This window comes from Microtus oregoni, unplaced genomic scaffold (genome assembly GCF_018167655.1).
Source record: "Microtus oregoni isolate MIOR12 unplaced genomic scaffold, Mior012 000022F_ref0000154, whole genome shotgun sequence".
Taxonomy (NCBI): Eukaryota; Metazoa; Chordata; class Mammalia; order Rodentia; family Cricetidae; genus Microtus; species Microtus oregoni.
This window is the reverse complement of record NW_024543081.1, coordinates 10,287,267-10,300,583: the sequence shown is the minus strand read 5'-3', so window position 1 is coordinate 10,300,583 and position 13,317 is coordinate 10,287,267.

The following is a 13,317-nucleotide window of genomic DNA, read 5'->3' as shown; positions in this document are numbered from 1 at the left end:
GTCCAGGACTCTGAGAAAATGGAAACACTCTATCCCGACTCTCAGAACAGTCCGGGTAAAGAGGTTTTGAATAAGTGAATCTGTAGACAACTCTCATCCCCCAAACCCGGTTCTGACACTACCCAGTTCTTGGGTGTGCCCACCCCTCCTTTCCCTGGAGATCCTCAGCCTCCCACTGACAGCCATCTGGCGAGCCTGTCCCTCTCGTTCCCATTAGTTCTCCTTACTCCAGAGTTTTATTTTGTTTTGGATTTTTCAGACTGGGTTTCATTTTAGCCCACAACTTTCTTGGTAACGGATATATATGTGTAAACTATAGTGGTTAAACTTGTGACTTGCCTCTGCCTCACAAATGCTGGGAAGATAGGTTTCTCCCACCTGAAAACCCAAATGACGCTGTGTGGGCTGGAGAGATGGCTCAGCCGTTAAAGGCTAGGCTCACAACCAAATAAGGTTGTGTGTAACACTACACACCTTTAATCCTGGGAGGAAGAGGCTGGTAGGTCTCCGTGAGTTCAAGGCCAACTTGGTCTACTTAGTGAGCTCCAAGACAGCCAGAGCTACACAGTGAGACCCTGTTTCAAAACAACTATACACACAAACAAGGGTCTGGAAAGATGACTAGCTTGGAGAAAGTGTTTATAAGACAAGCATGAGATTGAGTTTGAGTCCTTCCATCCATGTTAAAACAAAACAAAACAAAACAAAACAAAAAACCAGTCCCAGCAGGGTGCAACTCTAATCTCCACATTTGGGAAGACAGTTAGTTGTCTAACTCAGTGACATCTGACTCTAGGTTCAGTGACATTCCGTCTCAAAAATTAACATGGACAGCCCATTATTGTCATCCCAGCACTCAGAAGGCAGAGGCAGACAGGTCTCTATGAGTTCCAGGCCAAACTAGGGCTACTCAGTGAAGGGGCCCAGAGGGAGAAGGGTTAAGGGTTGAAGATCCCTTCAACAGTTAAGTGTTTGCTGTTCTTCATGAGGAGCCAAGTTTATTCCTAGAACCCATATCAGGTGGTTTACAACCGCCTGTACCTCTAGTTCCAGGGAATCTGACGCCCTCTGCTGGATTCTGAGAGCACCTGCAACCCACACATGTGCACACACACGTATACATACACATTTTTAAAAATCTTGAGAAGGCTGTTGATTTGATGTAGACAGGTGCTGGGACATACTGCCCTTCAGATAAACTACATTAGCAGAAGTTTGACAGCCATGACAGGGTCTTGAAGAGAGAGAGCCTTCAGTCCCAGAGAATAAGGATTTCTTTTTTTCTTTTTTTAATTTTTATTTTATGTGTGTGAGTGCTTCTTGCCTGTGTTTCTGCACTGTGTGCATGCCTCGTTCCCACAGAGGCCAAAAGAGGACATCAGATCCCTTGGTACTAGAATTATAGATGGTTGTGCGTGACCACGTGGGTGCTGGAAACTGAGCCCAGGTCCTTTGTAAGAATAGCAAGTGACATAACCAGTGAGCAGAGGCAGGTGGATCACTGTGAGTTCAAGGCCAGCCTCATCTACAAAGCGAATTCCAGGACAGCTAGGGCCGTTACACAGAGAAACCCTGACTCAAAAAAACAAAACAAAAAAAAAAATAAAAATAATAAAAAAGGAAAAAAGAGGGGCTGGAGAGATGGCTCAGAGGTTAAGAGCACTGACTGCTCTTCTGGAGGTCCTGAATTCAATTCCCAGCAACCACATGGTGGCTCACAACCATCTGTAATGAGATCTGGTGCCCTCTTCTGCCCTGCAGGCATACATGGAGGCAGCACACTGTGTACATAATAAATAAAAAAAAAAAATCTTAAAAAAAAAGGAAAAAAGAGAGGGAGAGGAGATTTTAATTTTTATTATTTTAAAGAGATAACAGTTATCCATGCTCCCTGCCTCAATCGGTCTTCAGGCTCCTGAAGTGAAGTTGAGGTTAGAGTAAAAGCCAAAGTCATCCCTATCTCAGCAGCTGTCAGTCAAGGTGTGGTCCCACCTACTGGGGACCATTCTTGTCTCTCCTGTGTGGTGTGGTGAGTCACTACTTGTCACCCAGCATGGTGACTCTTTCTGGGAGAAAAGTTTTCCTGGGGCTGACCCTGGTTCATGACCTTCTCTTCCAGCACAAGTTTCCTGGAAGGAAGTAGGTTTTTTTAGGGTCCACTGCTTCAACAGTCTGATTGCCAAAGTGTCCCTTTGGGAAGGCTTCATCCCTGCTATGCCTGTTATAATGCCGGGAATCACCAGGTGGCAAGGCACTAGCTAAAGTCAATTTATAATTCGAGATCGTCATGGGCCTGGGTTGAAGGTGGGGAAGGGTTGGGAAACAGACTGCAAGGCCAGACTAGACTGGCTTATCAATTTTCTCCCCCACCGGAGAGCTGCTGGAGGGGGGGGGGGGGCGGGAGGGGGGAGCGGCTGTGCACAGGGTCTGTAACCTAACACCCAGAGGGTGAATGGTTAAAGTTTACCCAGAGCCTCTGCAGTGAACAGGTTTCGGGAGCCCTGGGAAGGCCTCGAGGTGATACCATCTTAGCAAGCCTGGAAGCATGCGGGGCTGAGGGCAGGTGTTGCACCCGCCTGCCTAAGTTTCTCCAGGGTGAACAAGAGGACTCGAATGGACGCTTTCGGAGGGACGCTGAGGTGCCAGGAAAGAATGGGGGTAGAGACGCTGAAACCCTGGTTGTGCAAACGGTCTAGAGTCCCATGCGTCCTCACACGGGGGCCTGGGGAGGGTTTCCCAAGGCAGAGAACGAAGTGATCCAGTTTTGAGAAGATCCAGGGGCTGAGGGCGGAGCTTCCTGGTGGAGCTTGCCTAGCAGGAGCAAAGGTAAGGCCCTGAGTTCCAGCCCCAGCTCACCTAGCAGGAGCAAAGGTAAGGCCCTGAGTTCCAGCCCCAGCTCACCTAGCAGGAGCAAAGGTAAGGCCTGAGTTCCAGCCCTAGCGCTGCAAAAGCGAAAAGGAAGGCCGGGCAATGGTGGTGCATGCCTTTAATCCCAGCACTCGGGAAGCAGAGGCAGGCGGATCTCTGTGAGTTCGAGACCAGCCTGGTCTACAAGAGCTAGTTCCAGGACAGGCTCCAAAGCCACAGAGAAACCCTGTCTCGAAAAAAAAAAAAAAAAAGAGAGAGAGAGAAAAGGAAGTGAGGTGAAGTCTCTCGCTCTGGGGGGCCAATAGTCTCAGGAGTCTGATCTGCAAGAGCCAAATAGTTCTCACCACGGAGGAAGTGCTCCTGAGTAGGAGGCAGAGGGAGGGGAAAACAAGCCGTTTGGAAACACTTTGAAAATGTTTTATCCTGCAATAGGGCTGGGTCTCAGCGCAGAGTGCATGCCTAGCATGCTTGAGTCCTGAGTCCAATCCCCAGCCTATATAAAGCAGGTATGGAGGTACACAAATTTTTTTTTTTTTTGTTGTGCTTTGGTTTTGGTTTTTCGAGACAGGGTTTCTTGAAACAGCCCTGGCTGACTTGAACTTCCAGAGACCCACCTGTTTCTGCCTCCCACATACTAGAATGAAAGGTATGCAGGTGCACGCCATTAAACTCAGCACTTGAGGAATGAAGACCAGAGAATCGGAAGTTAAAGGTCGTCCTAGGCTATACCGTGGATTGCAGTCCAGCCTGGGGTACATAAGACCCTGTCTCAGAAAAACAAACCAGAGCTGGAGAGACAGCCCAGCCGTTAAGAGCATTTGCTAAATGTCGCAAGCAAAAGAGTAGATATGTGTTGCTGGTACAACAAAAGCTATATTTTATCATGCCGAGGGTCTCTACACAAGGCTCACACTCTAAATTCCCAACGACGGTCCCAAGCCTATCTCTCCACGGCTGCTCACCCGCATGAAGCATCTCGAAGGTCAGGTCCAGTCTCTAGCAGAAGTCTCTGATCCGAGGGCCCTAGGGAACCTCTCCACCCGCAGGGCAGATCAAGGTGGCATCTCTCCAGGTGTGCTGCAGAGCGTTGCTCTTGACCTCTGCTTATATATACTGCCCAGTGGGTGTCATGGGCTTCCAGTCTTGGGTCTTGTTATCTTGAGTAAGTGACGTCCCTGGGTTCCGGGTATCAGGTGCAGCCTTCGATGTACTGGGGAGCCTAACTAAGCTATTTTTGACCTGTCTAAAAGGCATTTTTTTTTTTACTATGTCCATTATGGTCCTTGTGGCATAAAAAGTGCCAATGAGGACCACATATAAGAATTCTTAACATCATAGTTCCACGGCAAACTGCAAATTTAGGCCAAAACGGGCGAAGGAGAAAGCCTACGGCGAACATCCCAACCACTGTGAGACAAATGGAAGGAGAGAACCCTCAGGCAGTGAAGCACACAGTGGTTGAGCAAAACACGGTGAAGCAAGTGTCTGATGTCACATCGCAGGACATTGCAGTGATCCCTGCAGCACACGCCTATTTCCCCAAATTTGTATGCACTTCCTCCGGGTGTGGTATGTGCCAGGCTGAAAACCCCATTCAGAAATAAAAGGTAATGCAATCACTTTTAAACAAAAATGTTGTAGAGTAAATGGTACCTGTACTGTCTGTACTACTACACGTACTACAGTACTACGCCTATAGTGCCATTCGCAGGCCGGGCAAGGACCTGGAGATTTAAACACACAAGGACACACAGACAGAGACATGGGTCATCCTTGAAACAAGAATGTCCCCTTTAGCCGGGGGCACACGCCTTTATTCCCAGCACTTGGGAGGCAGAGGCAGGCAGATCTTTGTGAGTTCGAGACCAGCCTGGTCTACAAGAGCTAGTTCCAGGGCTGGAGAGATGGCTCAGAGGTTAAGAGCATTGCCTGCTCTTCCAAAGGTCCTGAGTTCAATTCCCAGCAACCACATGGTGGCTCACAACCATCTATAATGAGGTCTGGTGCCCTCTTCTGGCCTGCAGGCACACACAGACAGAATATTGTATACATAATAAATAAATAAATATTTAAAAAAAAAAAGAGCTAGTTCCAGGACAGGCTCCAAAACCACAGAGAAACCCTGTCTCGAAAAAAAAAAAAAAAGAATGTCCCTTTTATTGTGTACCAGAGCCGTTTATTTGTGGATCCTTAACTGACAGCCACACCCCAGCCAAACCCACCAGAAACCACTCCCCTGTCATCAGGAACTCCTGAGGGTCTCACGTGCAGAGTAGCTATAAACACAGGAAAAAACAAGTTGTTTTGCTCAAAGTAGCTGCAAGCATAACAGGTTGTTTACAGGAAATTCAGGGCCTACAGCCCCCAACAGGTACCCAGCAGGTGTGGAGCTGTAGGGCTCTGAGATAAGCCACTGAGCCAAGCACCATCCTGACCTGATCAGGGTCAAGCACGGAGGTCACGGCCATGGGCCAGGTATTTCTCCTTTTTATTAATGAAAAGAGCACCCACGAGTCCAGTGAGTTTGTCATTAGCTTCCAGTGTTGTTTTCAGATTTGTGTATGCTTATCTCATGGAAAACCAAGAGGTGGGTATAGAGTATCAGCAAGTCTGGCCAGTCTCCAGAGGCGCCCGTCTTGGGTCGAGACCAGGGTATACAGATAATCTCTTCTGGAAAAAAAATGGCATTTATTTGGTGGGGTAGAAGCAAAAATCTGGAATACAACCTTCCTGGTGTCGCCATGGAGACAAAACATCTCCTGAAGAAGTTTCTTCAATCACGGTCTGCACAGATGTGTCTGCTGGAATCATGCATGCCTGGTTTGCACCTCCCGGTACGACAGTCTCTGGAGCTCGCTGACATAGTCCTTCCAAAATGAAGTCTATTAAACAAGCCCAAAATAATCGTAAAGAACTTCCATGCTCAACGGTTCAATATAATGTATGCGAAAAGCCAAAAGCTCTTGTTTATCTGGTGGAATACGTTCTGCATTGGGAAGCAAGAATACTCAAATCGAGGCAGCCTACCAATCGCATCACGTCAGATAAAGAGCATTTCCCGAGCTTGCTAACTTTATGAGTATAAGCAATATAGTGTCTGCTTTGAGTGTAGCCGAAAAATGTTGGACTCTCTCTGTCCTCCCAGGGTCTATCCTTAGTAATCTCTATTGACTGTAACCATCGCTTGTTAAAGGAGAGAACAATGGAATGTCACTAACAGCTTTCCTGGCCTTCCCTAGTGAGTCATCTTTGTGTTCACTGATAGGTATATATAGTGACATATATATATATATATATAGTTATAGTTTATATAGTTATAGTCATATAACATACCTGAGTCAAAAGCATGTCCTGTTCACAGATTAGGGTAATATGTTTACCTGTCCGGAGAGACGTGCTATGATTCTATAGCATTATATATAGCCCTACAATCAGGTTCTATAGAACAAGAAGGGGAGGCCAAGGTGTTCATGGTGATTTACAGATGTCTACTGTAGGTTAAAAGCTCTTTTATGGAGCATGTGTTGAGGACTCCATTGCCAAGGGCTGTGAGTTAGTCAGAAGGGGTCAGTTCTGATATTTGCAGCTCATTGGACAGAAGGTGGGTGGCCAGAAAGGTACTGTCCCGAGTCAGATGGTATGTTCCTCCGGGTAGCAGAAAACTTCTGTATTAGTCCAACTAGTCCATAGGATAGAATCAGTGGGTATAGCAATCCGTCCCCAGGTTTCTTAGGCAATGGGTGTGTAATAATCTGGGGCCGCATTGTCTGGATAGACTAAGAGTAAATGTATTGTGCAGAATGCATGCTCGCACCAAGAGGTTTGCCTTGGTTCTGGTAGAGTCTTGTAGACTGTCATTTCTGTTCCAGATTCTATAGAAAAGAGCTGAGACAAGTCTATCTCTACTCCTTGAAAAGCGAGTCTTGCTTGGAGACCTCCTTGTCTGTTTCTCTGAGTAAGTTGTAGCAGATAATTTTGAGAGATCTGGTTGGCTACAGCTAGTCTCTTCAAATTTCCAGCTGTATATTAGTATCGGCCAATGTTGGTTTAATAAATTTAGTTCCAGATGAAGGCCTATAATCAGTTCGTGAGCAGTAGCTAGTCCATCGGACAAGGCATTAGTAGTCAATGTTTATGGGTCGGTAAGATTTCTGGTGTCTGCTATATCTGCATCAATGTCCGAAAGAACAAAGTGTTAGCCAGCTCCGCGTGAAGAGCCAACTGACACAGTCCAGCAACATCACTTATCAGGGTGTTCTTGCCGCAGACCTGTTCCCGAGGAGTAGGGAAGACTGCTATTCCCCTAAACTCGGGCTCAGAGCAGAGTTCCTCAGGTGGGAGCCATGCTTTAAGATTGAAGGTAAATGAGATCTTCTGGGTCCTAGGTGTAATGTTAAGTCTTGCAGGCAGGCTGAGGTCAGTCATTATCATGGGCTTGCCGGTAACCACTGGTGGGGAGGTAGGAGGGTTGACAAATGCTGGCTTGTCGTGGGCTGTGAAGAATTTGCTGCTCTCATCCAGTTCTCCTCCATCAATGATGCACGATGTTAGGCTGCCTTCTTTGGTTCCACGGGATTTCTGCATTATGGGGAAGACATATACCTCATTGAATTGAGACCCCTGTGCAGTGTTCCTGCATGCGATATTATTGAGATGGGCTTATGGGTCACAAAAAAGTCTCCAGTGCCACATTCCTTGAGCTGTGGTACTGGGAGCATCATGTAGAAATATTAGGGACGTCCTGGGTATGTCTGTTTCCAGGGTTCCGGTTTGGAAAGATCCATGTCTGAGGTTTTCCACCATTGTAAGGTTCTGTTGTCTGCCTTTTTTTACATGATAACATGGCACAAAAGAATGATAGGACCTAGGGCATCCTCAGGCTGCAAATTGTATCATGCCTGCTAATGTTGATGTAAACATATACATTTTCATTTTCGATCCCTGTAGTTTTATTGTATTGGTCGTCAGATGGGGTTCATTTGCCATGCATATGGGGCACAGAATGCTTAGAGAAATTTGGTGTTGGCTATTTCACAGTCAAACATGGAGTCTCCCATGTCTGGTATCTTGTCTTTTTCTCCACCTGTTCTTCACTGTAAGGTGGAGGGATGATTTAAGAGATATTTCTCTCTATGGAAGCTGTAGATGGCTATTTCTCCAAATCTGTGTTTCAGCGTCAATGGATTTCTTTCCTCAGAATTGGTGTTTTCTGCTTCCTCTTGGTCATTTGGTGACTATGGCTCTCAAAATCAAAGCAGACCTTAGCCTTCCTCCGTGCATCACAATGGCTATACCAAACTGTATCCCAATAGCTTCACAATGAGCATTCTGAGCATAGAATGCTTTCCTGGTGTATGTGACAGTTAGAAAGAAGTGTTCATGATCCCAGTTTTCTGGTAGGAATCCGTCAAGGTGTAGTAGGGTAAGTCACCAATATCATGCTTGAGCCTTGGTTTACTTGTTTTGTAGCTGTTGATATGGTCGCCTCCACTGTAGCTTCATTTATTGTCCGTGTTGCTGTAGATGTGGGTGTTGATGATGTCCCTAATTCTGATGAGCTCAATGGTGTTGGCGTTGGGGATGGCGAACTGGACAATGGGCACTTGAGATTGACTCGTTGGGTAATGGTAAGGTTATAGAGTTCAACAGGAGGAGTCCGAGGAACAGTGTCCTGGGTGCCATGGCGCAGCATATCGATGCCATGGTGTTCCGGTTTAAGTTTCTATGGCCCTGCCTGGCCATGTGCTCCTTCCCTCTCTGTTCAGGCACCAGTGTTAGCACCAGTGCTGAGTAAATTCTCCCTAAGACTCTTACTACCCATATGAAAGGGCAAGTATTCGGTGTGGTCCTAGGCACATATGGTTGTAGATCATCTAATTCTCTAAGATTCAGATCTTCTTTCTTGTCTGTGGTCCGGATTCCATTGTCTGTTCTAGGCTCCAGGGCTTCTGTCTCCTTTAAGTCTTGATTATTTCTGTCCCTGTAAACACATTTATGGGGAGTTATTCTGTGTGGTCTGGAAATATCCGGTGGTTGCTCTAAGTCTAATTTAATAGCCTCTTCTAAGGGAGAAGCTCTATTCAATCTTGGTCTAGGATTTAACTCGTAGCAAGCAATTTCAATGGCCTTCCTTAACTGGTATCCTTAAGTTTTAATAACTTGATTTTGAGCAATCCATTCCATCATGCTGTATTACCAGCTGTAGTGGGGTTACATGCTAGATGGGAGTCTCATTGTATGTCCAGAGTCTGGGGCTACGTCTGAACTTCAGATCCGGTAACATTTGTTCCTTGAGCTGACTCAATAATTATTGGGCATCTGTATCTGGCTGTCCAACACCAGAGGGTGTATAACGTTGCCAACTGGTCTGGTTTATGACTTTCTTTGGCTAGTCTAAGCCCTGTGCTTACATCTACAAGGGTGCAGGCATACAGGGTCCCTGTGAGTATTCAAGAATCCAATTAAATCTATTTGTAGTTTATAATTAAATTGTCTAGGAGACCATGTTACAGCTGGGACTTGATGTCTGAATCTGGTTTTAAGTGCTGGGCAACGGTGGCAGTCTCTACTGACCTGTTCCCAGGTATGCCAGGACACATTGGGGCTCTTCTTAGGAAACCATTGGCACTGAGTGTGTGTGCACCTGCCTGTCCCAATGTCTTAACCTAGGATTTCTTCCTTACTGGTTATACTACTGCTCCCAGGTTTCTTAATTTCCCAGTCAGGGTTCCTTTCAATAATTATCTCACAGGGTTGTCCTGATTCAGTTTGGTTCTCCATTTCCCAAGTTTCCGGTGTTAGGGTAAACTTTCAAGTTTACCAACTACGTGATCTACCGTCCTTGCTGGTTTGTACTGAGTGTGCTCCCTAACAAGTTGTAATATTCCAGTCTTACGTGAACATGATGCCGGTTTGTCTTCCAGTCCATTGTATTTGGACACCTGGTCTGTCTTGCCTGTGTGGGCATCTACATAGGCTACATAAATTGTGATGTCTTTGCTAAGTTTTGCCTGCATATAGCTGTACCATTGCACACACACTATGAAACGGAGAAGATATAGATTTTCCTTTTGCCTTTCTTAGCTGTCTAATAGCCAGTAATGCTGTTACTACTTCAGTGTGCTGAGCTGATTTAGTGGTTCTTTCCTCAGTAATAGCCATTCCATCCCCCAGTCTGCAGGCTGCCGCTTTCCGGTTAGTTTTGGTCCCATCGGTTGTTGATGAGCCATCAGTGAACCATGTGTTATCCAAATGTTGTGACCATTCCATTGGCCCCCGCAGTCCAATAGGTATCTCTTTTCAGAGAGGGGTGAGTGGTTTGGAGTCTGGGGATTATAGGCAATTGAGCTATTTCTTCAGTGCAGGAAGTCACAGGTGCCTTGGCTACACATCCTGGTCACAAAGGAATTCAGGCAGGTACCTGTTCTACTGAAATACCTTTCCTTCTATGGCTGAGCCTTTCAAGGATGCTCTGCCTTTAAGCGGATCCAATCCATCATTAGAATAGACTCCCTTATGGCCATAGATAGGGTGGCTGGCAATGATTGACTGTAGGGTTGTGCATGTCTCATAAATTGACCAGGTCTGTTTCTCAAAGAACGAGTATTCTGCACATATGGGAACACTTGCAACAGAAGCCCACAGGCAACTGTTGATGCACTCCCTTTTGCTTTATAAAGAGTCATGTTGTCATAGTCCCTGATAAACATGATATCCATAATTAGAGTGTCATTTGGTTCAATATTGGTCAGGCTGATTGCTCAGAGAGGAGCTTACATGATGGAGGAAGGTCATTGGTTAATTAAATGAAGAAACTGCTTGCCCTGATAGGTTAGAACATAGGTGGGTGGAGTAAACAGAACAGAATGCTGGGAGGAAGAGGAAGTGAGCTCAGACTCGACAGCTCTGCTCTCTGGAGCAGAGACGCCATGCTCCCCTCTCCTGGGCAGACGCTATTCAGCTCTGACCCAGGATGGATGTAGGCTAGAATCTTCCCAGTAAGCGCACCTTGGGGTGCTACACACATGATTGGAAATGGGCTAGTCCAGGTGTGAGAGTTAGCCGAGAAGAGGCTAGATATAATGGGCCAAGCAGTGTTTAAAAGAATACAGTGTCCATGCAATTATTTCAAGGCATAAGCTAGCAGGCGGCCAGGGTGCTGGGGATGCAGCCCCACTGCTCCAATTACAACATTTACAGGCTGTCTCAAACGCTTCTCTTTATTCCTCTCTCCGCTGGAAACCAGCTGTCTTTCCAATAGCCCTGTAGAGGGGTTCACGATAATCTGTAAATATGCTATGTGGTCCCTCCAGTTTGCAAACGTACCAATCAGGTGTTGCACCTGAGTTTTGTCTCTGGGTGCGGAGATATTTAAAATCTTGTGCGATATGGTATATAGGACCTGGGGTCCTTCAGATGTCCATAACACACCTAGAATTTTTTTAAAATATTTATTTATTTATTATGTATACAATATTCTGTCTGTGTGTATGCCTGAAGGCCAGAAGAGGGCACCAGACCCCATTACAGATGGTTGTGAGCCACCATGTGGTTGCTGGGAATTGAACTCAGGACCTTTGGAAGAGCAGGCAGTGGTCTTAACCTCTGAGCCATCTATCCAGCCCCCACACCTAGAAATTTTGTATCTGTCCCTTTCTCCTTGTCTTTATTAATGGTCCAGCCATCGTGTACTGGGGTATCAAACACTGTCTCCATTTGGTTTTGAACATTATCCGTATTGTTTGTGCAATCAAAATATTATCTATATAGTTTAAGAGTAGGCAGTCTAGCCTGATGGTGGTGGTGCATGCCTTTGATCCCAGCACTCAGGAGGGAGAGGCAGGCAGATCTCTGTGAGTTCAAGGCCAGCTTGGTCTACAAACCAAGTTCCAGGACAGTAAAGGCTATGACAGAGTGGAACCTTGAAAAAACAAAAAAGAAAAAAGGAAAAAGAGTAGATAGTCCAATATAGGTAGTTTCTCCAGAGACTGCCTTAGTGTCACATGGGCAGTGATCAGGTTCTTATAGCCTTGAACACTCTTGAATCTGTGTTGTTTATCACTAGAGGTGAAGGTAGCACTGTCTCTGGAGTCCACATTGACTGGTATGCTAAAGCACATGTCTGATAGCCTATGATGACAAAGGATTTTGGGTTGTAATTCCTAATCTTTAAGCAAATATTTTCTGCAAAGCGGTGGTGGCGCATGCCTTGGAGGGAGGCAGAGACAGTCCGATCTCTGTGAGTTCAAGGCCAGCCTGGTCTACAGAGTAAGTTCCAGGACAGGCAGGGCTACCAGAGAAATCCTACCTTGAAAACCAAAAACAAAACAAAACTGATGGAGGAAGGTCATTGGCTCAGAGTCTCTACAGCTCTCCTCTTGGGAGCAGACGCCTGAGAGAGACGCCATGCCCCGCTCCCGGGATGAAGCTCCGACCCAGGATGGACATAGGCTAGAATCTTCCCGGTAAGCACACCTTGGGGTGCCATACACAGATGATTAGAAATGGGCTAAATTAATATGTGAGAATTAGCCTAGAAGAGAATGGGCCAAGCAGTGTTAAAAGAATACAGTGTTCGTGTAATTATTTTGGGTAAACCTAGCCATGGGGGCGGCCGGGTGCCGGGGATGCAGCCCAGCCGCCCCTATTACTACACAAAACAAAGCAAAATAATGTATCTTCCACATCAGTAAACTTTCTGGTATTTGCAAGAAAGTTAATTACTCCCCCGACTATTTTGGCTTCTTTGCTGGTCAGAAAAAACTATTGAAGTCAAAGGATCAATGTGGGCTCAATAATATCTTCCCTCGATAATTGACTTGCAACATCTTTGATGATTTCATCACCTCTGTGGAGCGGGTATTGCTTGGTAAATGATCCTTTAATTTTGGGGAGTTTTTTTTTTTTTTTTTTTTTGGTTTTTCGAGACAGGGTTTCTCTGTGGTTTTGGAGCCTGTCCTGGAACTTGCTCTTGTAGACCAGGCTGGTCTCGAACTCACAGAGATCCGCCTGCCTCTGCCTCCCAAGTGCTGGGATTAAAGGCGTGCGCCACCACTGCCCAGCTTCTTGAGGAGTTTTATAAGGGGGATTTGGACTTGAGTGATATATAGTCTAAGGGTTTATTTATTTATTTTAAAAATATTTATGTATTTTTAAATTTTGTGTATGTGTATGTGTGTTGGAGGCTATGCACATGGGTGCAGGTGTTTAAGGAGGCTAGAGGTGTCATATTCCCTGAAGCTGGAGTTACGGGTGGTTGTGGGCCACCTGATGTGGGTGCTCAGAATTGAACTCAGTTTCTCTGGAAGAGCAGTACAGCCCCTATTTATTTATTTATTATTTATTCTTTTGGTTTTTTTGAAACAAGGTTTCTTTGCAGCCCTGGCTCTCTTTGAACTTGCTCTGTAGATCAGGCTGGCCTCGAACTCATAGAGATCCGTCTGCCTCTGC